General features: G+C 40.9%; 1 protein-coding gene across 3 annotated transcripts in view; it reads right to left on the bottom strand.

Moving 5' to 3' along the window:
- Positions 1 to 27,614, bottom strand: part of csgalnact1a (chondroitin sulfate N-acetylgalactosaminyltransferase 1a) — a 448,394-nt gene that overhangs the window by 301,855 nt on the left and 118,925 nt on the right. For all 3 annotated transcript variants that reach the window (XM_028802606.2, XM_028802607.2, XM_051928033.1), the window contains exon 3: positions 9,557 to 9,653. The gene's annotated coding sequence lies outside the window, so the exon portion shown is untranslated. The remainder of the gene's footprint in view (positions 1 to 9,556; positions 9,654 to 27,614) is intronic.

The raw sequence follows: 27,614 nt of genomic DNA, 5'->3' as shown, positions 1-27,614 counted from the left end.
CAGCTCACACCCCCTCCGTCAGGAGCAGGAAGAGAGAGAGAGAGAGAGAGAGACAGAGACAGAGAGAGACAGAGTTTGTTTTTCAGTCAAAAATCAATACGTGCCCTTCGAGCTTTTAAATATGCTTACATATAAAATCCGCGATGGAGTGAAGCCGCGAAAGGCGAAGCGCGATATAGCGAGGGATCACTGTATTGTAAATGAGTGTTGAAGAAAAGCCGAAATTGATAGGAACGCCATTCAAGGTGGAGGTGGGATTACATCAGGGATCGGCTCTGAGCCCTTTCTTATTTGCAGTGGTGATGGACAGATTGACAGACGAGATTAGACAGAAGTCCCCGTGGACTATGATGTTTGCTGATGGCATTGTGATCTGTAGCGATAGTAGGGAGCGGGTTGAGGAGACCCTGGAGAGGTGGAGATATGCTCTAGAGAGGTGAGGAATGAAGGTCAGTAGAAACATGACAGAATACATGTGTTCTAAATGAGAGGGAGGTCAGTGGAATGGTGAGGATGCAGGGAGAAGAGTTGGTGCAGATGTTCTATCAGACGGTTGTGGCGAGCGCCCTCTTCTACACGGCTGTGTGCTGGGGAGGCAGCATAAAGAAGAAGGACGCCTCATGCCTGGACAAACTGGTGAGGAAGGCAGGCTCTATTGTAGGCATGGAGCTGGACAGCTTGACATCTGTGGCAGAGCGACGGGTGCTGAGCAGGCTCCTGTCAATAATGGATAATCCACTGCATCCACTAAACAGTGTCATCTCCAGACAGAGGAGCAGCTTCAGCGAGAGACTGCTGTCAATGTCCTGCTTCAGTGACAGACTGAGGAGATTGTTCCTCCCTCACACTATGCAACTCTTCAATTCCACCCGTTGGGGGGGTGGGGCGTGGGGTCGATGGTGATTGGGGGTAAACATTAACATTATACAAAGTTATTGTCTGTTTTACCTGCATTTTTATCACTCTTTAATTTAATATTGTTTTTTATCAGTATGCTGCTGCTGAAGTATGTGAATTTCCCCTTGGGATTAATAAAGTATCTATCTATCTATCTATCTATCTATCTATCTATCTATCTATCTATCTATCTATCTATCTATCTATCTATCCAATTTCATGTCATTTGTTTGTTTATATTTATCTTCTTCTGTTTTTTTATGTACATTTTTCTTTGTGTTCATTTTCAAATGAATGTGGTCTTGGTTATGTCCCTTGTGTGTTGTGGGTGGCTCCCCAAGGGGTGGGACCACCTGCCAATCAACTCCAGGAACGACCCTCCACTCTATTTAAGGGAGGGCCTCCCATAGTTCCTGGCGGTTCATTGCAAATGTGCTAGGGAGAGGAGTGTTTGTGTTTACTGTTCCTTTGTCTTGCTTTGTCATTTCCAGGATTGTCGACCCTGTGCTCTGTCATTCGACTGCGTCTTTCGTTTCCATTATTCAGACTGTGTTTATTGAATTTTTGAACCTCTGACCACGATTTTTGGATATTGTATTCAGACTTTGTTCACGGTGGATCGCTTTGCATATTCAGGCAATTCCTTGTGCTCTACTTAGCTTGGGTTTTGTGGAGCCTTTTTGGAAAAAAAAAACCTTTTATATTTATAAAGATTTGTTCTCAGCCCTTTGGGTTTCTAGTCGGGTTTTTGATGGTGTTTTCACCCCACTGAGCAGCTTTTGAAAGTGTGCTTTCGAGACTCCCCAGTTTCATGACATTGCGAGTACTTCCATCTGGCTATGCCCTGGCACTGGAAGTACTTCCAGATCAATCGGAAGTCATAAAAACCAAGCAGTACAATTCTTAGCAGCACCCCCTGGTGGCACCCAGGGACCCTAACAGGGCTGTTCTCTGGCACTACAACTCCCAGAATGCCCTGTGGGTGTCCAGTGGTGTACCTGACTCCAGGGTTGCTGCCACCTAGCAGTTCGGGGGAGCATGTAGCTTGAGCAATTCAACTCCCACTGTTCTTCTGGGCAGGTAATGTTCCTCAATCTAATCCTGCCAGGATGCCAGCGAACCCACTCTTTGGAGGGCACCCTATGCCCAAATCTTTGCATAGGCTGGGAAAATCCTGCCTCTTTTCATGCTTATATGCCACCTAGGTCTCTCAGCCAGCCACAGGAAGGGAGTCCATGCATCCCTGCTTGCCATCCATTATACCACATAACTAAAATATGCATAAAAGGTAAGTGCTCAAATAAAACCTTGGTTTGCTCTTCTGCCACCCGGTGTAAAGCTCCTTCATGGTCTCCTGGCCCCACTAGCTCAGCTCACAAACGACTAATAAGCCACTAACATTTTAGCTGATAAGTTCAACTCTAACCAGCTCTCATTCCCAGTCGCTCCCTCTATTATGCTTTTCTAATCCCTACCCAAATTGGTCTCGCCGCTACCGAAATGCCTGATTGAATTATAAATTGAGGGCTCAGGCGGCTGTCGCTTGCTCCCTGACCAAACTGCATGTACAGTTCAATGCTATCAGCAAGAAAACAGACTACCTCCATCCAAAGCAGGCAGATAAAACATCAATGCTGATGGGATCCTCGTCCGTCAAGAGGCCAGCTTGACTTTGCGGCATTCTATTAAAGTATTTCTGTGAACTGCAGCTGTACCAGCAAATGTTGACTCAATCTGAACAGACGTGCTAGGATTTGTTAAGTTTTTGGTGTAACTGTTTTACTTTATCTATCAAATCAATTTGATTTAAATCGTAGCATTTACTGCGTTATGTAACATTACTGGCATAAAGTAAATGCCATCACCATAACATTAAGAGCAATGATAAAAATGACAAAGAATAAAACAAAACATTTTTAAAAGTGGAAGATGCATGAACTTAGTGACGTAGCACATTATATAAGGCTTTCAGATTTACACACTGCCTGAATCTGCACACTTGTCACGTCTAAACCGAGAGTTCAATCTTTGGAAAAATAGCAGCCATAATCCTGCCAATCAATAAATATAAGAGCCCCCAAAAAAAGCTTCCTCCGTGTCATTAATGCTATTAAGTTCACTTTATAAGGACAGTTGCGGTATCAGATAATGGCACTATGAAGATTTTACACAAAAAGCATGTGGTGGCACAGAGTAGTTCTTAAGGCTGACTCACAGTCCAGGAGATCTGGACTCTGTCCCCTGTCTGGTCACTCCTTGTGTGGAGATGACATGCATTCTAGCAACTTTAATGACCTTGCTCTCCTACTGGCCACTTTATTAGGTACACCTGTTCAACTGCTTGTTAACGCAAATACCTAATCAGCAAGTCACATGGCAGCAACTCAATGCATTTAAGCATATAGACATTGTCAAGATTTTAGCTGAAGCTGAAACTGAGAAGAAGAAAGGTGATTTAAGTGACTTTGAACATGGTATGGTTGTTGGTGTCAGACGGGCTGGTCTGACTGATTCAGAAACTGCTGACCTACTGGGATTTTCACGCACAACCATCTCTAGGGATTACAGAAAATGGACTGAAAAGTGAAAAATACCCAGTGAGCAGCAGTTCTCTGGGCAAAAATGCCTTGTTGATGTCAGAGAAGAATGGCCAGACTGGTTTGAGTCGATAGAAAGACAACAGTAACTCAAGTAATCACTTGTTACAACAGAGGTGTGCAAAAGAGCATCTCTGAACACACAACACATCAAACCTTGAAGCAGATGGGCTACAGCAACAGGAGACCACACTGGGTGCCACTCCTGTCAGCTAAGAACAGGCAACTGAGGCTACAATTCACACAAACTCACCAAAATTGGACAACAGAAGATTAGAAAAATGTTGCCTAGTCTGATAAGTCTCAATTTCTGCTTGTGACATTCAGATGGTAGGGTCAGAATTTGGCATCAACAACATGAAAGCATGGATCCATCCTGCCTTGTATCAACAGTTCAGGCTGGGGGTGTAATGGTGTGGGGGATATTTTCTTGGCACACGTTGGGCCCATTGGTACCAATTGAGCACTGTTTAAATGCCATAGCCTACCTGTGTATTGTTGCTGACCATGTCCATCCATTTATGACTGCTGTGTACCCATCTTCTGATGGCTATTTCCAGCAGGATAACGCGCCATGTCATAAAGTTTAAATCATCTCAAGTTAGATTCTTGAACAGGACAATGAGTTCACTGTACTCAGATGACCTTCATAGTCACCAGATCTCAATCCAACAGAGAGATGTGGTGGAAAGGAAGATTTGCATCATGGATGTGCAGCTGACAAATGTGCAGCAACTGCGTGATGTTATCATGTCAAAATGGACCAAAATCCCTGAGGAATGTTTCTAGCACCTTGTTGAATCTGTGCCTTGAAAAATTACAGCAGTTCTGAGGGAAAAAGGGGGTCCATCCATTAGCAAGGTGTACCTAATAAAGTGGCCAGTCAGTGTATACCTACAAAGTATTCATCACCTTTTATTGTTACATGACATTGAATCACAGTGGATCCAGTCTGGCTTTTTTGACACTGATCAACAGATAAAGGCATTTTAAAGTCAAATTGAAAAAAGATCTCAAAGTGGTTGAAATTACAAACGTAAAACAAAATATTTGATCTCATAAATATTCATTCCCTTCAAGTCGGTATTTAGTACTTGCACTTGGTCAACAATTCCAGCCTTGAGTCTGGAAGCTCACGTGTCATTCTCTACCAGCTTTGCACGTGTACGTACAGTACTGCTATTTTCCCCTTTTTTTCTTTGCAAAATTGCCCAAACTCCGTCAGGTTGCATGGTTGGAGAAAGTTTACAGCCTTCTTCAAGTCCAGCCACTCACTCTCAATTGGACTGAGAATCAGATTCTGTCTCAGCCACTCTTTAACCAGACTTTATTCTTGGGCTTGTTCTCTTTCTCTTCACCGAGAGCACAGGTTTCTTGCTTCAGGTTTTCCTCCAGGACTCCCCCGTATTTTGCTGCATTCAACCCTCACAAGCCAACCCAGTCCTGCTGCAGAAAAGAATCCCCAGAGTCTGATTCGGCATCAGAGATGAGGATGATGTGCTTATGATAATGTTCAGCATTTGGTCTACACTAAATACTGCGTTTAGCCTGATGGCCAAGGGGGTCTTCCTCCAGGATTTCCTAGTGTTTTTCTGCTTTCATGCAATTAGGTTAATGGAGATCATTTGTCTGTAATCAGCAGGTTTCAATTGATTAAATGCATCTCATCTGGAAAGTCAAACCTGTTGCAAGTCATTAATGGTGGCCTAACTTACACAATAAAGACAAAAGAACACTCCAAGCAACTCTAAGAAAAGGTGATTGAAAAACACAAGTCTGGGGATGGAGATAAAAAAAAGAAAGAAAATATCTAAATCTCTGAATACTCCTTGGGGTCCAGTTAAACCAGTCATTAAGAAACGGGGAGAGTATGGCACAGCTGTAAATATGCTAGAGCAGGAAAAAAGAATAAACTGAGTGATCTTGCAAGAAGACGACCAGTGAGGAAGACCACCAAGAGACTTGTGAGAACTCTGAAGGCATTATAAGCTACAGTGCTGAGATTGGAGTTACTGTGCATACAACAAAGAGGAGAGTGGCAAAGAGAAAGCCAATGTTAAAAAACAAAAACAAACACATGGCATCTCAACTGGAGTTTGCTAGAAGGCATGTGGACAATTGTGAAGTTGGCTGGAAGAAGGTTCTATGGTCTGATGAGACCAAAATTGAGCCTTTAAGCCATCAGATTAAGTGCAATGTTTGGACGCTGCACACCATCCGATCAAAAACACACCATCCCGTCCATGAAGCAGGGTGGTGGCAGCATTATGCAGGGGAGATGCTACTCTGTAGCAGACCCTGAAAGGCTTGTAAGGGCGGAAGGGAAAGCGAATGACATAAAATATACGGAAATGTTTGAGTGAAGTCTGGTGCGGTCAAAGAATTTGTTGTTGAACTTGAAAAAGGCTGTTCACTTACAATCCCCATGCAACCTGACAGACCTTCAGCAGTTTAATAATGAAGAACAGGGAAAAATTACAACGTCCAGAAGGACAAAGCTGGCAGAGATGAAGACATATGGACACAAACTCAAGGCTGTCGTGGCTGCCAAAGGCACATCTACGAAATATTGATGTGAAGGGGATGAACACCTATGCAACAAATTTTTTGCATATTGTTTTATATTTGTAATTAACTTGCATCACTTTGCAGAGCTCTGTTTTCACTTAGACATTTAAGAGACCTTTTTTCTGTTTCGGTGTCAAAAAAGGCACGGTGATTCAATAAAATGTAGAATACTTTTTATAGGTCAGGTCAGGTTGGTGAGCATGGACTGGTACAGCATGTTGCCGGACCCACCATACAATGAAATAGCTTGGGATTATGGTTGGAAACCCCCCCAGGCAAACACAAGCTCCAGTCCCACGCCCTGGAAACTCTCCTCCATCTGCCACAGCCAGGTGTTACATGGGTGTCCCTTTGGCCTGGTCTAACCACTCAATTCCTCAACAATGAGGACCATCTGAGCCGGATCACCCTCAGGGAATCACGCCACGTGGTCATAGTGCAGTAACTGATACTTCCTCACAGTGCAGGTAATATGCCTCATTTGGGACTCTGTGAGCAACCACTCATTCAACACGAAAAGTCAAACCAACAGTACCCAATGATTCTCCGAAGAGAGCAAAGGAGTCCAGTCTTCGTCTCAGGTCACTGCATAGAATCCATGTCTCGCAACCATATAGCAAAACAGAAAGCACCAGGACTCTAAAGACTTCGTCCTTTTGCAAAGATATCAGGAGCGCCACACACCCCTTTCCAGCGACCTCATGACCTCCCATGCTCTCCTAATCCATTTACTGACTTCACAGGAACAGTCACCAGAGACATGAATGTCACTTCTGAGGTAAGTAAACCTCTCGATGGGGTCGACACTCTCTCCGCAGACAGACACACTGCTGATGGCTGTGCCCAAGAGGGCATTAAAGGCCTGGATCTTGGTTTTTACCCAGGACACTCGCAAGCCCAGACACTCAGACTCCTTTCTCAGTCTCTCGAGAGCCCCAATCAGAGCCTCCATTGACTCTGCGAAGATCACAGCATTCACAGTGCCAGTGTACAAGCTGGCCATGATATCCAGCAACTTTCGGGGGATCCCACAAAGTCACAGGAAGTCCCTCAGGACAACTCGATCAATTGAGTCAGATGCTTTATAGAAACTGACAAAGGCTGCAAAGAAACTCTGCCGATATTCGTGTTTGTACTGAATGAGAACCCTCAGTACCAGGATGTGGTTGATGGTAGATTGTTAGGCATAAAACCAGACTGCTCCTGTTGCTGGTAGGTGAGCAAGTGATCATGGATCCTCTTGAGGATGACTCTAGCATGGACCTTACCTGACACCGAGAGCAGTGTTATCCCCCTATAGTTGCCCCAATCCAGGTGATCATCCTTCCCTTTATAGGCACTATGTAACTAGTGCATCTGTGTGTGTTAAAATGTGGGGTGTGACCTGCTACTTGACTTCAATTTTCTGCCACCCAGTAACAGAAAAGGCCTGTTCAAAGAATGAATAGAATAACTCTGATCATAGCCATTCAGATTAATTTTCAACAGTTTGAATTTATTTTCTATTAGTTAAATGATTAGTAAATTACAAGGCAGAAGCACAAATTTGGGACCCCTAGTTACTGCCTCTAGTGGCCTGTGACCCTAAAGCTGCACTAAGCAGGTTTAGAAAAAGGACCCAGTAGATGGGTTTGCACAAATGATTAATGATGAAACTGCCAGAACAAAGAAAAGAGTTGCATAGACATAGACGTTGTTCGTTACCTCTGATTATATCACTTTCTGGACCCTCTGTCCCTTTCCAGTGGTGTTCCAGTGGCAGCCTTTAATCTTTAATTGACAATTCCTCAACAGAAATTGAATATAATGAAATGAACTGCAGTCCAGAAAGAAGCTTCGTTCTCTAATTACTTTGGGGGTTTCCATTTCAGTTGATGAATGAAGTGACCACTATTGATGATTGCAGCTCTGTGACATGTACACTTTATACTGGGCGTCCAATGTAGGAGAGGACAGGAGTACATCAAACTTAACAGCTCCTTCCACACAATTTTATAAAGGTTACGGCAAGGTTTACACAATCTGTGAAATGCTTCTCATTTACTGCTATGCCATACTTTAATCGTAATACTATCTGACAAATGCATGAATTAGGAGCCATCCAACCTCCTTACTCCATCTTAGAGCTGCAAGGGTTCAAGTCTATCTTAGCAGACTCAGGTGCAAGGCAGGAACCCTAAGCTAAATATCTGTATTAGTGTGTCAGGCAGGATACTCCTTGAAAAGCGTACTATAAACAAAAAATCAACAAAAAAATCCAACATCACCAGAGTGAAAAAAGTGCCACTTTCTGAAAGTGGTTGAAATGCCCTAAACAAATTAGGAGAGTTCCATAGGCTTCAGAGTGAAAATGCTACTTTTTTAATATTCAGGGTTTAATTTCAGGTAGCATGATGGCATCACGATAAGTGCTGCTAGACCACAGCTCCGCAGTCCTGGGACAGAATCTGAGCCCTGACATTGACTGTATACAAGCTTCATATTATCTGCGTGGGTCTTCTTCTGGGTAATTCAGTTCTCCTCCCACCACCCAGAAATGTGTGTGTGTGTGTGTGTGTGTTACATTAACTGGCAAATTTTATAAGCGAGTTTGTGTGTGTGTGTGTGTGTGTGTTCTACAGTGAATTGGCACCCCATCTTGGATTGGTTCCTGCCCTGTGCCCAGTACTACTAGAAGAAGCACCAGGTACTCATAACCCTGAACTGGATAAGCAGTTTACAATATGGACGAATAAGCAACACTTTCTCTTTGCTCCAGCGGCACTTTTCTCACAGTCAGTCCCTACTGGGGCTTCAGGAAACAAAATTGGCACTGCACCTTCCATGACGTACAGATAGAACCATCTTAGCCAGGAGAATTCATGTGACTAACTGGGCTTCTGACTTAAGGGTGTCTCTTCCTTAGAGTGGTCTTGTTCCATTGAGCTTTGGTAGAGGCAGAAAAATTTAAGTTCAGGCTGAACAGATGAATCTATGAATATGTGACAAAACTGATGGCCAGTAAGAACAATTCTGCACATCCTCTCTAGGACACACTAGCTTTGAGTGGTTTTAGTCAACAAACTATCCAAGAAAAGCACGCCAAGAAAGAGCTTCTTCAATATGGCTATATACAGCCTCACTCTGACAGCTCTTATCTTTAGTCAAGTCAGAAACGTGTTTTTGTAATTCTTGTGTGTATCTGAGGAAGCTTGTTGTTGTTTGTTACAATATGTATCCATTTCTTGAGCTTCTATAAAAAGTTAAATTCCCAATTGGGACAAATAAAATGCTATCTATCTATCAATCTAAGTGAATGTACAACAATCTGGTTTTGGACTTTTCTTCACGGAGTTAAACACCATTTTTTACGTACCTTCAGAAGATGTGACTTACAAACACAAATAAATGGACAAATATTCACAACCAGATAGCAATCATTTTAAATAGCAAGTTCGTACTATATATTATTATATATTAAATCAAAACAACAATTTGAATTAAAGATTACATACTATTATTTTCCAGTGATTGCTCATTTGTCACTGGGTTTTCTCTCTGCTGCTCTTGGAGATGGCTGAGTTGTGGATCCAAAGCCAAACAGTTGTACACCTATATGAAAATAAATTGGAAAAAAAAATCAAGGTTATGAATAATCTATACTACTAAGAGCCTAAAACATGATCACACAGTTTGAAAACACTCAGACCGATACTAAGTATGGGACATCTTCAGTTTTCATTTCACACTTGTATTCTGTTCATTAAATCCTAATTCCATCCAAGCATGGGAAATGCACTATATAAAAAAATATTATTACTATTATTATCATTAAGATGGCTTACTGCAGCTTTTAAGTGCTAATAATACAATCACCCCCTGGTGATAACAAAGGTCACCAATATACTGCAGTTCATTTTATATCTGTCCATCCATGCTGATGTTGTAGTACAGTTAGACGGCACTTTATAGAGTGAAAAGAATAATCCAGGTAATACATAGGCTGCAGAGCTCTGTCTTAACACAATTACAAATAGTCAAGTCGTAATTATTCTAGTAAAACATTTTATAATGTCTTATGGGCAGTAGGGGGCACTCCAACTCCTCAAACACCCAGTACAAACAGGCACAGACACAGGTTAAAAGGCAAACAGTCTTTGATTGTGGGAAAAGTCTTCTTTTTCAAGGGTTTCCCACCACCACAAATACACTAAGCCCAATACAGCACATGCTTTGTGTCTCTGTCTGTCTCTCACTGCCTCCTCTCCACTCCTTTGCAAGCTTTGTCCTCCTTTCTCCCAACTCTGTCTCCCTGATGCAAGGTAGTCAGTCCCTTTTGTTTTAGCCACCCCGGAAGTGCTCCCAATCTTTCACACATATGGTTTGTCAGCACTTCCGGGTGAGGCGGAAACCTCATGACGTACGTACTCCCCAATCCTGCAACTCTCCCCTGGAGACCCCACAGGATGCAACAGGGCTGTACCCTGGGACTACAATATCCAGCATGCCCTGCGGTTACCCATGTGGGAATCTGAGCCTGGGCTCGCTGCCATCTAATGTCCCAGGGGACATAAAGCCCTGTGTAAACTGTCTCCCCCAATCTTTCCATCCTAAGGGTGTCTCAGGTGGGTAAGGAAGCTGGCCGTCCTTCACTGCCTTTAGAGTCTTCTCATGAGACACATGATGTGACAACAAAGTAACCTGACTTTAAAAATCTTATCCTTTTTCTGTTGTCCTTTCTCCACATCTACCCTGGTGAGCTTTTATCCCCTTTCTCTCTCTGTTCCAACTCCCATAGTGAGGCGAGATGGCTCCATTTATGCTACACTGTGGTAATTCCAGTGCCATGACATTACATCAAGAAAGCACTTCTGGATCAGACGTAACCCTCTCTGAACTGGGAAGCCCATTCTCATCAAACCCCACATCACACAGCAGGACTGTCTACATTTTCCAGGTCACCCACCACCTAGCAGCTTGAGGAAGTATTCAGCCCTGACAAGCATTCTCCCCCAGTCTTTTCATTACACAGTCCCATGCAGAAAAGGTAACACAAGCCATCCCTGTCAGGACATCCATCCATTAGTGTCCTCCATCCACTATATGGGTCCTTCGTGTGGACAAAGAACCATCCAAGCCAGTCAGCACGTCAGTCCTATCCTGCTTTCCTTTACAAGGGATATGATGACGGCCATTTTTAAGCATGATTCATTCCTTTCACACATCCTAGGAAGTTAATTTGGAGGGAAATTAGACTGACAAGATCTTTGCCTTGTATAGAAAGATTTAAAAACCACCAGGAGGCTACTTGAGGTGTGTTAAAGGAATACAAATAATATAAATAAGACTGTGTCAACTTTTTATGGCACTGCTAACCCATCCAAAAATGCAAGATGTTATTACTACATGGTGTCCAGATTCTAAATTTTCTATGGGCCACCATTACAAAGCAAAGTCAGACAACATTGCATCAAAGTATTATATATATATATACACAGTAGACCCCCGTGAAGTGGCGGTTCAGCGGCCTCAGTCATTCGCAGATTTTTCCTTAGAACCTAACTAATAATTGTCAGCAGAAATCGCAAACATCCTCCGCAATTTTTATGGCTTTTTCGTGGCAGTACTGTACTGTAGAGAGAATCGCGGCTTGGGATGGTGAAAGTAGCCAATAGAATTTGAAACTGCAACTCCCAGCAGTCCCTGCAGTGGATCTGATTGGTCTTCTGCTGAGAGTGCTGGGGCCGTTGAGGTCAAAGGGTGTCAGCGCTGCTTTTAAAAAGGGGGCCGGTGACCAAAAGAAAAAAAAAAGTTTTTGTAATTTGTGTTACAAGTTCCTGTCTGTCTGCCTTCTGTTGGGTTACCTGTACTTATTCATTTTGTCCTGGATCGTTTCGTGTGTCTGGATTGTCTGCTGTCTGCCTGTGTACATGGGGATTGTAAGTGGATTCATGGCCATCCTACAAAGAAAGGAGCGCTCCTGAACCCGTCCACCCATCTTCACCATTTCAGGAACTACCGGTAGGACTATCTTTACATTCCCATTGAACGTGCGGATCTCTGGACTATCTATTTTCTTCATTACATTTCAACCGTTGCCGTTTTTCATGAACTTTTTCATGATTTACTGTATGTGTTTTGTTTGTGCTTTGTTGTATTTAATGTGTAATCGCCGTACGGGGAACAGGGGTGGTATCGTTGTTTTCTTATTTCATTTGTTTTCATTACATTCTTTATTTGCTGTTTGATTACCGGTTTGCTTTGTTTTTGTCTCTGTTTGTGAGTGCGCGCTGGTCGGGTCAAGGCTGGTTGCGTCCCTGGAATCTCCACCATAAAAATAAATAAATCACCGTTGACAGTGTGAATCTTAGCGGCACCAGACCACTACAGCGTTATTCATTTCTCCTTGATGCTGATTGACTTTGATACATCTCCAGCTGAGTGTTCTTGTGTTTTCCGTTTACTTAAAAGCCTGAACAGCACCTGTACTTTTTGGCTGATTGCTTTGTTTCTCTCTCCTCCCCCAGACAGTCTCTGCTCCTGTTGGGGATTGTGCTCCCCTATGATGTTTATCTATTGTTTAATCAATAACTAACTGCATACTGAGCTCATTTTTCTTCTGAAAGAGATGTTTGTTTGAAGTGTTTAAATAAAGTTCTTGTCTCTACAATCTCCTGTGTTTCTGTGACCCAAGCGTGAGAGCCTGCATTACTGCAGCCACACTAAGACTAGCCTACCAGCGTCAGCGCTTACCTCTGTGTGCTTGCGTGCAGACAGTTCAAGTTAAGTTGGCTCAGTGATTTTCATCCATGGCGTCAGTTGCACTTTGCACATATTGTTCCAGTAGTTCTTTAAATAGTTTTTACAGTTCATTAGCAGTGTGTAAAATGATCAGTGTTGCAGTAATTGTGATGCTCTTTGCATGAAAAAAAGTGTTCCATTAAAATTTCACTTTTTCTTTGTTAATGTGATGTTTACTTAAAGTGCAGCAAAAAAGTATTTGGCGTCCAGGGATGCATTAACCCCCAAGTATGTAGCAGTTTAAGGGTTAAAGCCCCAAGATGCCAAATACTTTTTTGCTGCTGAAACGAGCTGCACCATCTAAGGCTTCTGGCAATGAAAACGCGCTTGCATGAATTACAGTACATATAGCGGTAACATCTGTATTTTACATTCTAGCACTGCGGGAGACATAGCAGTACAGTATACGGGTTTACCTTTACATTCTTTATTTTTAGATAATGTATTAAGCTGAGTTTGAAATTAAATTAAAGTGTTTTGGGGGCATATTTAGGGTTTAAACTATGAAAATAGGCATTTTTTTTAACCACATCCAAAATTTGCAGTTTTTCACAATTCGCAGGTTCTCTAGGTGTACTGTATGTATATACTATATATATATATATGCAATACATATTTTTTTTGCATAAACTAAAAGAAACTGGCTTTTAAATGACAAACTATGCAGCTTTAAACTATATTTTTTTTGGTTAGTATCTGAACAAAGAAGTATAACATTTCGAAACATGGCATGCACCATGAAGCAGGAGTCATTAGTAGATAAAGGAAATATCTAAATGAACCTAGGTCCTGTTCACATTACTATGTTTTCATTTAAAAACCCTGGCATTTTTAACAGCGAGAACAGGGACTTTTGAAAACATTCTGGATTCTGAGAATTCAGCCTCTTCATTATAGTGTGGATTGGCAAAAACGCTGATTTATGAAAATGAACACTCTTTTAATCACACTGATTCATTTTGTGCTTATTAATAAAAATATTACATTTAAAAATAAAAATAATTTCCCTCGAGATTAATAAAGTTTTCTGATGGTGATTCTGAACTCTTTGGCTGATTGGATTCTGCTCAGTACAACAGTCCATTCCCTGAATGGTCACCCATCACAAAAGATGAATATTCCAACATAGCTGACATACAGGAGTTGCTTTCCAAGGAGCTTGTTGTATTGTTTACCTCCATGCACTAAAATTGCATACAGGTAATTTTGTGCATGTATGCAGCATGCAGTTTGAATGCTCCATGTGCACAAAAGGCAAATAATTTACCAGTCCCCATAGTTTTGTAATAAATCCCATTTTTATTGCCCATTTTTTTTTTGCCAATGCACACATGCCCAGTGTAGGCAAACGTCCACGGAACATGCATTTTTGGTCATTTTAGCATGAACAGAAATACTTTCGTAAACAATATGAAAACACTTGAGTGGACAGTGAGCATTTTCATTTAAAAAAAATGCCATCTTTAAATGAAAGCATAGTTTCTCCAGGAATGCTGCTGACTGGAGCTTTTGTTTTCCTCTCCTCTATGGTCAAGTGCTCTTATCACAATATAATATTAATAGATAAAGACAATGCCTATAAAAGTATTGAAGTTTTCACATGTTATTTTTATAAAACATTGAATATAACAATAATTTGTGAAAGCATCCAAGGGCGGTGACTACTTTTTATAGGCACTGCATTGTCAGGGTGAGTTTATGGGACTCAATCTGAAACTACTCTGTTTAACTGCATGTTTAACACAACCTGTAGTTGTACGTAGGTATGTCATACAGTTTGTAAAATCTGTAATTTGTATTTCAACTGAAAACGTATTATAGTGTTCAGAGCCTGTACTCTGTGAAGAACACTATACAAAAATAAACTGAATTAAATTAGTTTACTTAATATCCATCTATTTCCTAATTTGGTTATCTACCTCTAAACCAAAAGCACCAGGCACATGGCAGGCACCAGTTGTGTCTGAGGTGCCAGTCCTTGGCAGGGCATACTCATCCCCATTTAGTTACCCTGGACCAACATACAGTACACAATTAACTTAGTAATGGTTTTTAATGCAGCCAATCTGCAGCACATCAAATTGTATGAAAGGATCATAGGCTGTAACTTACCACACAATGAAGTCCTATACAAGTCCAGGGTAAGGAAGAGAGTTGGAAAGATCATTGCTGATCCGACTCACCCAGGACATCAACCGTTCCTAAGACTTCCCTCCGGCAAACGCTTTTGTACAGTGAAAGCTAAAACAACAGGTCACCTAAACAAGTGCAGTTATTCTGACTAATCAGGTCTGAGCTTCTGCTCAGTATCTATGTGCTGTATACCTGCACACTGGTCTGCCTAGACATTTTAATCCTACTGTCTCTTCGTGTTTGAGCATTGCCCTTGTATGCTACATCATATTTGATTATTTTATCTTCTTATATTTATCGTGTGCATTCTGTGTTGTCCTTGTATGTTGCATCTGTACAATTAAGACAAGTTCCTCCCTGTGTGGATAGCGCTTTGAGTACTGAGAAAAGTGCTATATAAATGTAATGAATTATTATTATTATTATTAAATTCCTAGTACACATTAGCGTGTACCTGGCCAATAAAGTGAATTCTAATTAAGAGTGCAATACCATTTCTTGTTGTCATGTCAAAGTCCTTTACAGAACTTCATAAGCAAACATCTAACTAGAAGAGGAACTCTTGGAAGCAATTCAAAAAGTCAACAGACTCTCTCAAACTGTTTCCCAGCTCATTAAATCCCGCTGCACGTCCACTTCGGGCTCAGCTCTGCATGACAATGAATTGACTAACGCCTTCTTTTGCTGGTCTGTATCCTAATTAGCAATGCTGGAAATGACATGTGATTTTCAAATGTCCTCCAGCTAAGCTGTTGCACGGTCATTTTTCAACATACTTTTAAATGTTAATACTAATATTAATCTTAACTTCTTTCTCTTCTATGACATTTTCAATAAAGGATTGTAAAGTGTTATGACTCCCCAGATGAAAGGATAGTTTAAGACACCTCTTTAGGCAGCTTGCGCATTTTTCTTTCTTCAGTTTGTAAAACAGCCCTCCTAGCTGTCCATGACCAAAGCTAAGGTTGGCACATTGGGTTTGGAGTCTGGAGGCTTAAATTAGTCTCACTTAACAGAAGGGTGGTCCCCTATGCCAAGAGGGGGCTCTGTATAAATCAACAAAACTGACTCCCACACAAAACCAGTTGTTGAAGCTTTACTATGCAACTACTGTGCACATATATTTGAAGACTACCAATCAAGAAGCAGTAAGGTCAATTATCAAATAAGTATATTTAATTAACCCAACCTGCATTATACATTAATGTTTACAACATTAAATGATATTTTATATAACATTACAAATCGAGCACAAAGGCTCCCAACAATATATATTTGAGTACACAGCTTCCATATTTTGGAAGCTAAAAGTTTACCTAACCATAGAACATAAGCACCCATTTCATCTATAGTTTGTTTTTTTTGGAATATCTGTTATAAAAGTTAGCCAAACTCTTCAACTTTTTCCTGGTTTCTCTGTTTCTTCCCAGGTACGAAAGACGTGGGTGTTTTGTTAAACAGGAACGCTATTTTGGTTTGGGGACTGGCACCACGCTCAGGAATGGCCCTTGCCTTGCACCTGATGCTGACAGCTATAATAAGCAGGCTTCATACTAGATGGAACAGCTAGAAGTCTTGCCCAGTTGGGATGCCCTCTGTCAGGAAGAACCAGGGGAGTAATATCTCCCCCGGACTGCCAGATGGCAGCTCCGCTGGGTTACGGTGGCGCCATGGATTTCCACAGGGCATCATGGGATTTGAAGTTCTTCGAGTCAGCCCTGCTGAGATCTATTAGTGCTGTGGGGACCAGCTAGTCCTACTTCATGGGGTTCCTTCCATACCTGGAAGTGCTCCCAGGCTAAGCGTTTGGGGCACTGGAAGTACTTCCAGGATTTACTTAAAAGGAGCTGCCGGCCATGGCTTAAGAAGCCAGAGTCAGGGGGAAGGAGATGAACCTTGTGTGAGGAGTGGAGGAGGCAGGAAAAGACAAAGAAAAGACAAAGACAAGGAGAATTGTTGTGTGCTGCTTGTGCTTTGTACTATGCATCTGGTGTTGTGAGAAACACTTACAGGAAGCATTTCACACCAATAAATCCTCTTGTTTTATTGAGACTTTTGTTTTGGGTGTTTGGGCGACTGTAGCGCACCCTTGGAGGCCACAATGGAAATTGCTATCCGCTGTAAAGCACATATGCTCAAATGGTTTTCTCTATAATATTAATTAAAAGTCACTTATTGTCTAGACCAAATTTACACATCCTCCCTATATCTAAGCAGGTTTCTTCTGGGTGGATAGGTTTCTCCCATATTCCAGTAACATTGGTGAATGTACAGTAAGTGGTGTTGCCATATTGACCTGCTTTATGTTGTTGTGCCTTACAATGTACTGGTGACTGTTCAGGTCTCTGACCTCCAACCATGAGGAGGATGAAGCCAGCATAATGATGGACAGATGGATGGATGGATATTCATAGTAAACCATTACCACCAATTTAATATCCAGTTTTCTTTAACAAAAGATAATTTCAAACATAGTCATTGTATTACACTGTTAATAAAAAGTGCCTATTCACCCCCTTGGAAATTTTCACATTTTATTGTTAAACAACATTGAATTACAGTGGATTTAATTTGGCTCTACTGACACTGATCAACAGAAAAAGACTCTTTAATGTCAACGTGAAAACAGATCTCTGCAAAGCTGTCTAAATTAATTACAATTTAATTACAATCATAAAAACATGACATGACTGATTTCATATGTACCGACCCTCTTTAACCAGGAGTAAGCAACATTGGTCCTGGTGGGCCCACAGTAGCTGCAGGTTTTGTTCCAAGACAATTGGTTAATTAGAAACCAATTGTTGCCAATCTCAGACCTTATTTAATTTAATGACTTGTTAGTCAATGCAATGTTAGGTTCTTATATTGTAGATTTTTTTCCCTTCTAAGGAAATAATCCAAATGATCTGAAGCCTACAACAGATCATTTTCAGTCGGCCACATTTTTCTCTAAAGTGTTTTATTAAACCAAATAGTGCATGATGAACACACACAGGTATAAACGGAAACAAGTTAGATGGAGAACTGCTGGCTCCTTTGCCATTTGCATCTTATTGCCATTAAAAACACTGAATGCTGCTGTTTAAGACTGAAATAAGTAAGTAACAGTGGAGAACCTTAACAAGCGAGACTACACTAAAATGAAACATCAAAATGTCACTTGAGCAACAAGTGCTTCATCAGCAGTAACTACCTTCTCATTAAGAAACTAGGTTGGAACAAAAACCTGAAGCCACTGCAGCCCTCCAGAACCAACGTTGTGTACCCTTGCTCTTTAATATGACACACCTAAATCATCACTGGGGCAACCAATTGGTTTTAGAAAGACACGGAATGACTTCAGTGGAGACCACCTTTTTGTGGTGTGAAATTCTCCATACAAGTTGATAAATATTTTGTATGTCTTTATTTGTAACTTATAATACTAATGTCTATTATTGATAAGAACAGCAATGGTTTGATGATTAAGAACCCCTACCCTCTTTTAGGAATGAGTCTTTTTTAATTTTACGACAGGGTTGGGGGAAGTGCCTCAAACAAGTCTGGCAAATGATTCTCTGCAGGACCCTCTAAATTAACCCACAAAGGAAAGCCAGACTGCCTAGCTGGCAAGCTTCACCTTAACAAATGGTTTTGGGGCAGGTATGAAGGTATTCTGTGCCCCACTGATTTCAAGTATGACTGTTTGGAATTGGCTTGTATCAGAAGCCTTTAAGTACCATGACACCCTATTGGCTCTATAGGTTTGGACTGAAAATCTATAAATTTGCTTGCTTTACCTCACTGTAACCCTCTCTCTCTCTCTCTTACCAAACTGATAAAAGAGCATCTCACACCATGAACTGAAAAGGACAACACAATGAAGAGCACAGATCAGCAGCCATATTGAGAAAGGCATGCAGCCTGTTCTGAAGAAAGCTGACCAAACATGAGGCCTTAACTAGAGACATTTTAAGTAACTAACAAGTCTGTGTGCCACCTGAAACTACACATCAGCATTTATCAGGTTGTATGGCTACCAATATTCAAATGTACTTTGCATACTGTTATTATTTATGAATAGCATCAATACTACATTATTTAAAGTGTAACTTAACTTCTGCTTGTCTTTTACTACACCTAATTGCCTGAGGTTATAAATGTAGAAGGGAAGGTAGGAAGAAGTTATATGGTACAATACCTTATAAACAGTGGTAAGCCTGTGAGATTTGAGGCATTCGGACAAAGGCTACATATTAATAATACAAAAAGGTAAGTAGAGTAATATATATCACTCTACCAAGACAAAAACACACCTGTATGGTATGCGGTGTAAATGCACTGTTAAGTGGAAGGCCCAACTTGTGGTAGCCTAACCTACACATAGAGGACAAAAGAACACCCCAAGCAATTCTGTGAAAAGGTGATTGGAAAGCATAAGTCACGGGATGAAGACAAGAAAATATCCAATTCACTGAAAATCCCATACAGTCCAGTTAAATCAGCCACTAAGAAATGGAAAATGGAGTGATTGTGGAAGAATAATAAGACTAGTAAGTGAGACCAGCAATAGACCATTGAGAACTGTGATAGAGTTACAAGCTACAGTGAGTAGACAGGAAAGACAGTGCAGATAACACCTGTCACAGCCTTTTGGGAGAGGGGCAAAGGGAAAGCCACTGTTAAACAATAACACACAAGACATCTCAGACTAGATGTAAAGGCACAAGAAAAGAGATTGAAGCAACCTGGAAAATGTTATATGGTCCTATGGTGGTGTCAGCATCGTGTTGTGGAGATGCTTTTCTGCAGCATGTTTGTGAGGGTATATAGTCAACTGAATGCAGCAAAATAGAAGGAACTTCTGGCGGTTTGGAACTGATGTAGTCTGCAAGAAACCTGCACCTTGGGAGAAGATGTGTTTTCTAGAAAGACAACGACAACAAAGCGTAAGGCTGGTGCTACACAGGAATGTTCTTCAGAAACCATGTCAGAGTCCAGATCTCAATCCAATTGAGAATTTGAGGCTGGGCTTGAAGAAGGCTGTTTCACTCATGATCCCCATGCAATAAGACAAACCTTGAGCAGTTCTGCAAAGAAAAATAAGGGGAACATGGCCACAGTGCAGATGTGAGAAGCTAATGGAAACCTGTGAGCACAGATGAAGGCTGTCATGGCTGCCAAAAGTGCATCTACCAAATGTTAACTTGAAAGGGTTGAATACTTATTTGATCAATTATTTTGTGATTTATATTTGTCATTAATTTAGACCACTTTGCAGACACCTGCTATCACTTTGAAATTTTAAGGTCTTTTTCTTGTAATTACTAACAAAAAAGCCAAATTACCATATATACCTCGCGGATGAGTTCTCCCGCGGATAAGTCGGGATTTGATTTTACTGTATAATTTCTTGTATTTTTATAATGTCGGTCATATAAGTTGAATGTGGAAAACTCACGCTATTGGTCCAAGAGATTATGATATGCTAATGCCCACCTGAGAGAGTCACCATGGAGCACACTGCCTTTTTTTGCTATATATTGTGCCTATGTGACCACATGGTTAATACCTGAATTATTCCGAAGTGACGTTGCACGGATTTGTGTTTTTTGTATCTCATACCCTCATACACCTTTATTGTAAGAGCATCCCTTATCTACAATGGAGCGTGCGATCAGAAGAAAATATGAAGCTGGTTTCAAATTAAACCAGTAGTAGCGAAAGAAATTGGTAACTGTGCTGCTGCAACAACAAAATTTGATGCGTCTGAGAAACTGAAGAAAGATTGGAGAAGAAGATGTACAAAAAAAAAAAAAAAAAAAAAAATCTGTGTTGTATTTTGAATGGGCATATAAGTCGGGGTCTGAATTTAATGATCGATTTTTCAGCTTTCAAGACCTGACTTATACGTTAGTATTATCGGTAATACTACTGCGATCAATGTTTATACTGTATATCAATAAAATGTGTAAACATCCAAGAGTGTGAATACTTTTTTTATAGGCTCTGTAGTATGCATGTTATCCACATGTCACATCGGTTTTTCTCTAGGTGGTCTGGTCTCCTCACATATATACCGGATGTGAGTAAGTTAAATAAAAATTTTAGATTGGCCTGGTTTTAATGAGTGTCCCCACAATGCACTGACACAATTGCCAGGGCTGACCCATGTCATGTGCTTGAGACTTCCAGGTCAGGTTTCACCTCCCTGCTACCTGGCACTAGAGTCATTGAGTTAAAGAAAAGGATACATGTTTGTAAGTGATGAATGAGAGTCCAGCATTGCGGCACAGTGGTGAGTTCTATCTTCCTCACAGATCTTACATCCTGGGTTTGAAACTCTTCACAATTCACCCATGTGGTGTCTGCTCATTCTCACAGTGACTGAATGGGCTACATCCCCAAAGACGGTCATGGTGCATGGACTGGTTAAGTCCATGTTTGTGTCACTGTGAGCATCTGCTAGGATGCACATAACATAAATTTCACCAGCAGTCATGGCACACGAACCCTTATGTCATCGGCTGTGTGACTGCAGAAGTTTGTCACACACAGTCCTGTATGCATCTGTGCGCTATACTAGACAAACATGGGCTCAATTTGTGGAACAGATATGTGAAATGATTTGTTGCTACCTGCACCTATACAATCCAACAAAAAAAAGCACACAAAGACAGCGAAATGTGCACATCGTCAAGACCCTGGGCAAAGATGAAGGTTTGTGCAGGTGACAAATTGCAATATCTGAGAGATCGATATGTAAAGGCAAAGAACTTTGGGGGGAAAAGCCGGGGGATTCTGAACATTGAACACTTGAATTATAAACAGACCAGGACGCACATCCTCTGTGCATGATCACATCTGCTGCCATCTGCGTCCAAGTATAAACGGGCCTTTACAGTGTGAGCGAGTGATGGTGTGCCTTGTTATGGACTATTGCTATGTTCAGGAATGCATCCCAGCAAGTATCCAGTTTTTACCAGGGTAGGTTTTGTCCCTGCACAACCTCAAATTAGATTAGGTTGGTTTAGACTGCACTTATGATGACTGAGCGTTACTGACATGTAGTTTGAACTCACTGACTTATGACAAGGCTAAATAAATACCAGAGACCTACATCCTGCCACTGAAAACAGAAGTAACCATGACTGATTCTTAAAAGCATTTCACAGATATAAAAGTGATTAATGTCACATCATATGAGAGATTGTACGTCATAGTGCATTACTAAAAGACATAAACAGGGCGGGTAATAAAAGGTCATTGAAGCCAATGAAGCAAAAGCCATCTGCCTGAGGGTGCTAGAAATGCTGCTTAGGAGCATCAGGAAACTGGCATTCAACAGAAAATCATTTATTAAACTTTCTGCAAGAGACACTCCGGCAGTAATGCCTGTGGAAGCAGTGACCCTTTGGAGTTTTATCACATTACAGTTACATCAAGGATCCTATGTGCTCATATATTATACAGTATTACCGTATACAAGGCATCCAATGGTATGCATTTCAACTGCATTATAAATAGTCCAAGGTGTCTATGCTCTCTTGCCATTTTATTAGGTACACCTTGCTAGTAGCCGGTTGGACCCCCTTTTGCCTTCAGAACTGCCATACTTCTTGTGCATTGATTCAACAATGTTCTTGGAAACATTCCTCAGGGATTTTGGGCAATATTGACATGATAGCATTACACAGTTGCAGACAGGTTTTTCGGCCTTGCACATCCAAGATGCGAATTTCCGTCCACCACATCACATTTGTTGGATTGAGATCTGGTAACTGTGGGGGCCATTTGAGGCCAGTGACTCATTGTTCATGTTCAAGAAACTAGTTTGAATTGATTTAAACTTGTGACATTGGCACATTATCCTGCTGGAAGTAGCCATCAGAAGATGGGGATGCTGAAGTCATAAAAGGAAAACATGGTCAGCAACAATACTCAGGTAGGCTGTGACATTTAAACGATGCTCAATTGACATTAAGGGCCCCAAAGAGTGCCAAGAAAATATCCCCACACCAATACACCACCACCACAAGCCTGGCAAGATGGATCCATGCTTTCAAGTTGTTCATGCCAAATTCTTACCCTACCAATGAATGTCGTATCAGAAATTAATTGTCATCAGACCAGGCAATGTTTTTCCAATCTTCTTTTGTCCAATTTTGGTTTGGTGACCCTGTGTGAATTGTAGTCTCAAGTTGCCTGTTCTTAGCTGACAGGAGTGACTCCCGGTGTGGTCTCCTGCTGCTGTAGACCATTTGCTTCCAGGTTCGACGTGTTGTGTGTTCAGAGATGCTCTTCTCCATACCTCGTTTGTAACAAGTGGTTATTTGAGTTACTCTCGCCTTTCTATCAGCACAAACCAGTCTGGACAATCTCCTCTGACCTCTGGCATCAAAAAGGCATTTTCACCCAGAGAACTGCCGCTCACTGGATATTTTCCACTTTTCAGACCATTTTCTATAAACCCTAGTGATGGTTGTGCATGAAAATCCCAGTAGATCAGCAGGTTTCTAAAATACTCAGACCAGCCCATCTGGCACCAACAACCCATACCACATTCAAAGTTACATTAAATCACCTTGAGCCCCATTCTAATCCTCGGTTTGAACTTCAGCTGGTAGTCTTGACAATGTCTACATATCGAAAAGGCTCGAGTTGCTGCCATGCAATGGCTGATTAGATATTTTGTGTTAACAAGCAGTTAATAATAATAATTTTTTGCATTTATATAGCGCTTTTCTCACTACTCAAAGCGCTTAGCAATTGCAGGTTAAGGGCCTTGCTTAAGGGCCCAACAGAGCAGAGACCATATTGGCATTTACGGGATTCGAACCGGCAACCTTCCGATTGCCAGTTGCAGCTCCCTAGCCTCAGAGCCACCACTCCGCCAGTTGAACAGGTGTACCTAATAAAGTGGCCAGTGTGTATGTCTCATACAGTATTAATAATTAGGGTCATATGAAGCCTAATTCCTGGTCTATCCCAGCTGCACTGGTCACAAGGCAGGACTTGATCCTGGACAGGAAAGGGAGGGCATGCTAACATTACTTCTACTACTTCTAATGATAGGGCAACATGGTGGCACAGTGGTAGCACTGCTGCCTCGCAGTAAGGAGACCTGGGTTCACTTCCCGGGTCCTCCCTGCATGAAGTTTCCATGTTTTCCCAGTGTCTGCGTGGGTTTCCTCAGGGTGCTCCGTTTCCCTCCCACAGTCCAAAGACATGCAGGTTAAGTGCATTGGCGATTCTAAATTGTCCCTAGTGTGTGCTTGGTGTGTGTGTCCTGTGGTGGGATAAGCCGGGATTGTTCCTGCCTTGCTCCCTGTGCTGGCTGGGATGGCTCCAGCAGACCCCCGTGACTCTGTGTTAGGATACAGTGGGTTGGAAAATGACTGACTGACTTCTAATAATAATAATATCAAATTTTGGCTAGTTATGTCACTTTCTTTTCATAAGTCTTAGTCTATTCATTTAGAATTTATTTAAGATTTGGTCAGTTAATATTGGCTTTTCTGTACAACTGATTTGCTCCCTCCATCCTATGTAGGAGATTTACCAGGGTTTTCAATTTTTCTCTGAACTGTACCAAATTTTGTTCTGTTTATACAGAGATGCCAACCTACCTCACTTAAACTTTACATTCTTCTAGGTGCTTTAGGTTTATTACCAGTAACAGAAAATATGGCTATTCATTCTTTTTCATGGATCATTTTCCTTTTTCTTTAAAGGAATACTCCACCCAAAATTTATATTTTTTTATATGATAATTATTCCATGTACTGGTGGCCCAGAAAAAAATGTAACATCGTGTTTCCATGCAGCATGGAGAGAAAAAAAGTCATAACATAACAGACACCCATAGTGACAAATGCTGTATGATGGTAAACGATGTGAAAAACGTCAATGGAAAAAAAGGAAAAAAAAACTCATGTGACCAGTGGCACATAATCCACGTGTTATTTGTCCAGTTGTATGCAAAATGTGCAAAAAATGCATGTTTTTCTGTCAAAATATTGTTAATTGTTAATAAAATACTTCTGGAATAATCAGCCCACATAATAAACAAGAAATCTAAAGCATCGTGGAAAGATTTTTGAATTGAAGATAGAACTGTGATATAATGGGTCTGCAGCAATATGCCATTGTTAACAAATACTGTTAATAAAAGGCACACTCAGGCGAGGGGTGTATGCATGGGCAACAGGATTCGTAAAAGCAGTGCTAAAGTTTGTGATGCACCATCTGTTGGAATAACACATGCTATGCATATTATTACTAGAAATGTTTATGATCTGCCTTCTGTTTGGAATGACAGAGACATAAAAAGCCGGATGGACATGCAGACATGCACACACAAACACTTGTCCTTTTATTAAGGTAGATAAGCTGATATCTGTCTGTCCAGCAGTTACTCTCTGTTGAACAAATTCATCATTAATGTTTGCAGTGCACTATCTACTGGAATGTATTTTGTGATGCATGCAGTAATAAAAATCATTCTGTTTCTTATTCCAACAGGTGGTGCATCATCAACATTTGTAGTAATAAATGCATTACTACAAATGTTTGTGATGCACCATCTGTTGAAATGATAAATGTGATGTTTCTGTTATATGCCATTTGGTATAGGGTTTGTAAAAGCAGTGTTAATGTTTGTGAAGTGCCATTTTTCGGAATGACAAATTCAAGACATTTAATTACTACAATTGTTTGTGATCCACCTTCTTTTGGAATGACATAGTAATCAGACGGACACACATACATACAGACACATGGGCACATTTACTTTTATTAAGGTGGATTAAGGCTACAAAGAAGTGAAGTCGACTCCTGTAGCAACAGGTATAATAGTATCCAGGTGGGCAACCAGTCTGTCACATTTAAATTCGCAGTGTGAAATTGGACCAAAGTAGAGTTACCAATGAAGCAAACAACACAGCTTTGGACAAGGCAATGAAACTCAAGGTAAAAAAATGAAAAAGAAAATCATATAGCCGAAGGCCCCCCCCCCCCAGACAAATGCAATGGCATCCAAATACTGAAAAGTAAACAACTTGGTCTGATAACTGTATAAAATTGAAAAACATTTGTTATTTGTCAAAAGGTTAACAATATTGTGAAGTGGTTGGATAGGAGAAACATTTTAACAGCAAAATGGACCCTAGGGATGACCACAGCTGAAATGAAAGGGCAGACTGTGAGTCCAACATTGAATTTGTGTATGAAACTGGTGGAGACACCAAAACTGTAGTAGAGAAAAAGGGCGACACAAAAACTACAATACAATGCATTTGAAAAAAGACTTAAAAAATGGTCCTGGTACCACATTCCCATATGTATGTGTGTGTGTGAGTGTAGTCCATCTCTTACAAAAGCAGTATTCCATGCTTTGTTTTCTACATAATTCATGTTCTTATGAACAGGAAAGAGACTGACAAAAATGATATTCTATGTAAAAGAAACCCTGAATTAAACACTTCAGAAAAATAAATAATAAAGTTGAACACAACCTGACACTGATTCCAGGATTTATAAGCCACATTCAGTAAGTGGTAGACTTGTTGTGGATCAAGGTCAGAATGCATTATTTATACTAGCATGATGAAAATAAAAATTGAAGTTGTAAATTCAAAAACCTTCAGATGTGCAGAAAAGGCCTGCAGGCTGTTAAAAGTGGAGGAGAAAAAAAACCAAAGAGACCTGGAAACAAAAATCTACTCTGCTTCATTTATTTGTATATCAGATGTGTTTATCACTTATTATGAAATCAAATCAGTCTACTTAATCCAAAACGGGGCTGTGGAAGGGCTAGAGCTTAACCTGGCATTGTGAAGGCAGAGGCCATCTCTGTATGGGACGCCAATCCATCAAACTTGCACTCACACAGGGACAATTCGGTGTCGCCAATTTACTCCGCACTCATATCTGTGGGATACGGAAAGAAAATTATATATATAGTGCACTTGGGACACAGCTTAAGGGCTCTGGTAATGGTAATTACCTGCCAAACCAAGGGCTGGAGCTGTGTTCTAGTTCCTTTTTCTCATCCTCACTCTGCAAAACATAAGACTAATGGTCACTTCATTGCTGATGTCACTTTCATTGTCCACACACCAGGACTCACCCCCTTCCTGCCAACAGGCCTTATAAACCCGGGAACCTAGCATTTTCATTCATTTCTTAGTTTGACTTGTATCTGAAAGATGTTACACATTTTTGTAGTAAAAAAAATTATCCTTTCCTTGCTAAACATTATACAGAGTCACAGTCATGCCCAAAAACATTTTTGGCCTGTTTGGTCTCCTCTCTTGCAGTAAATACGCATGTGTGTGTATGTATATATTGCCTACAGAACTACTGTAATTCTTTGTGGCACAGACTCAACAAGGTACAGGGGATTTTGGTTCATATTGACATGATAGCATCACACAGTTGTTACAGATTTGTCAGCATCACATCCATGATGCCAATTTCCCATTCCACCACATCTCAAAAGTGCTCTATCTATACTAATAAAAGGCAAAGCCCTCACTGACTCACTCACTCACTGACTGACTGACTCACTCATCACTAATTCTCCAACTTCCCGTGTAGGTGGAAGGCTGAAATTTGGCAGGCTCATTCCTTACAGCTTACTTACAAAAGTTAGGC

The sequence above is a fragment of the Erpetoichthys calabaricus genome, chromosome 5 (genome assembly GCF_900747795.2).
Source record: "Erpetoichthys calabaricus chromosome 5, fErpCal1.3, whole genome shotgun sequence".
Lineage (NCBI taxonomy): Eukaryota > Metazoa > Chordata > Cladistia > Polypteriformes > Polypteridae > Erpetoichthys > Erpetoichthys calabaricus.
Note: the sequence above shows the minus strand (reverse complement) of the source record. Positions and strands in the feature narration are given on the sequence as shown.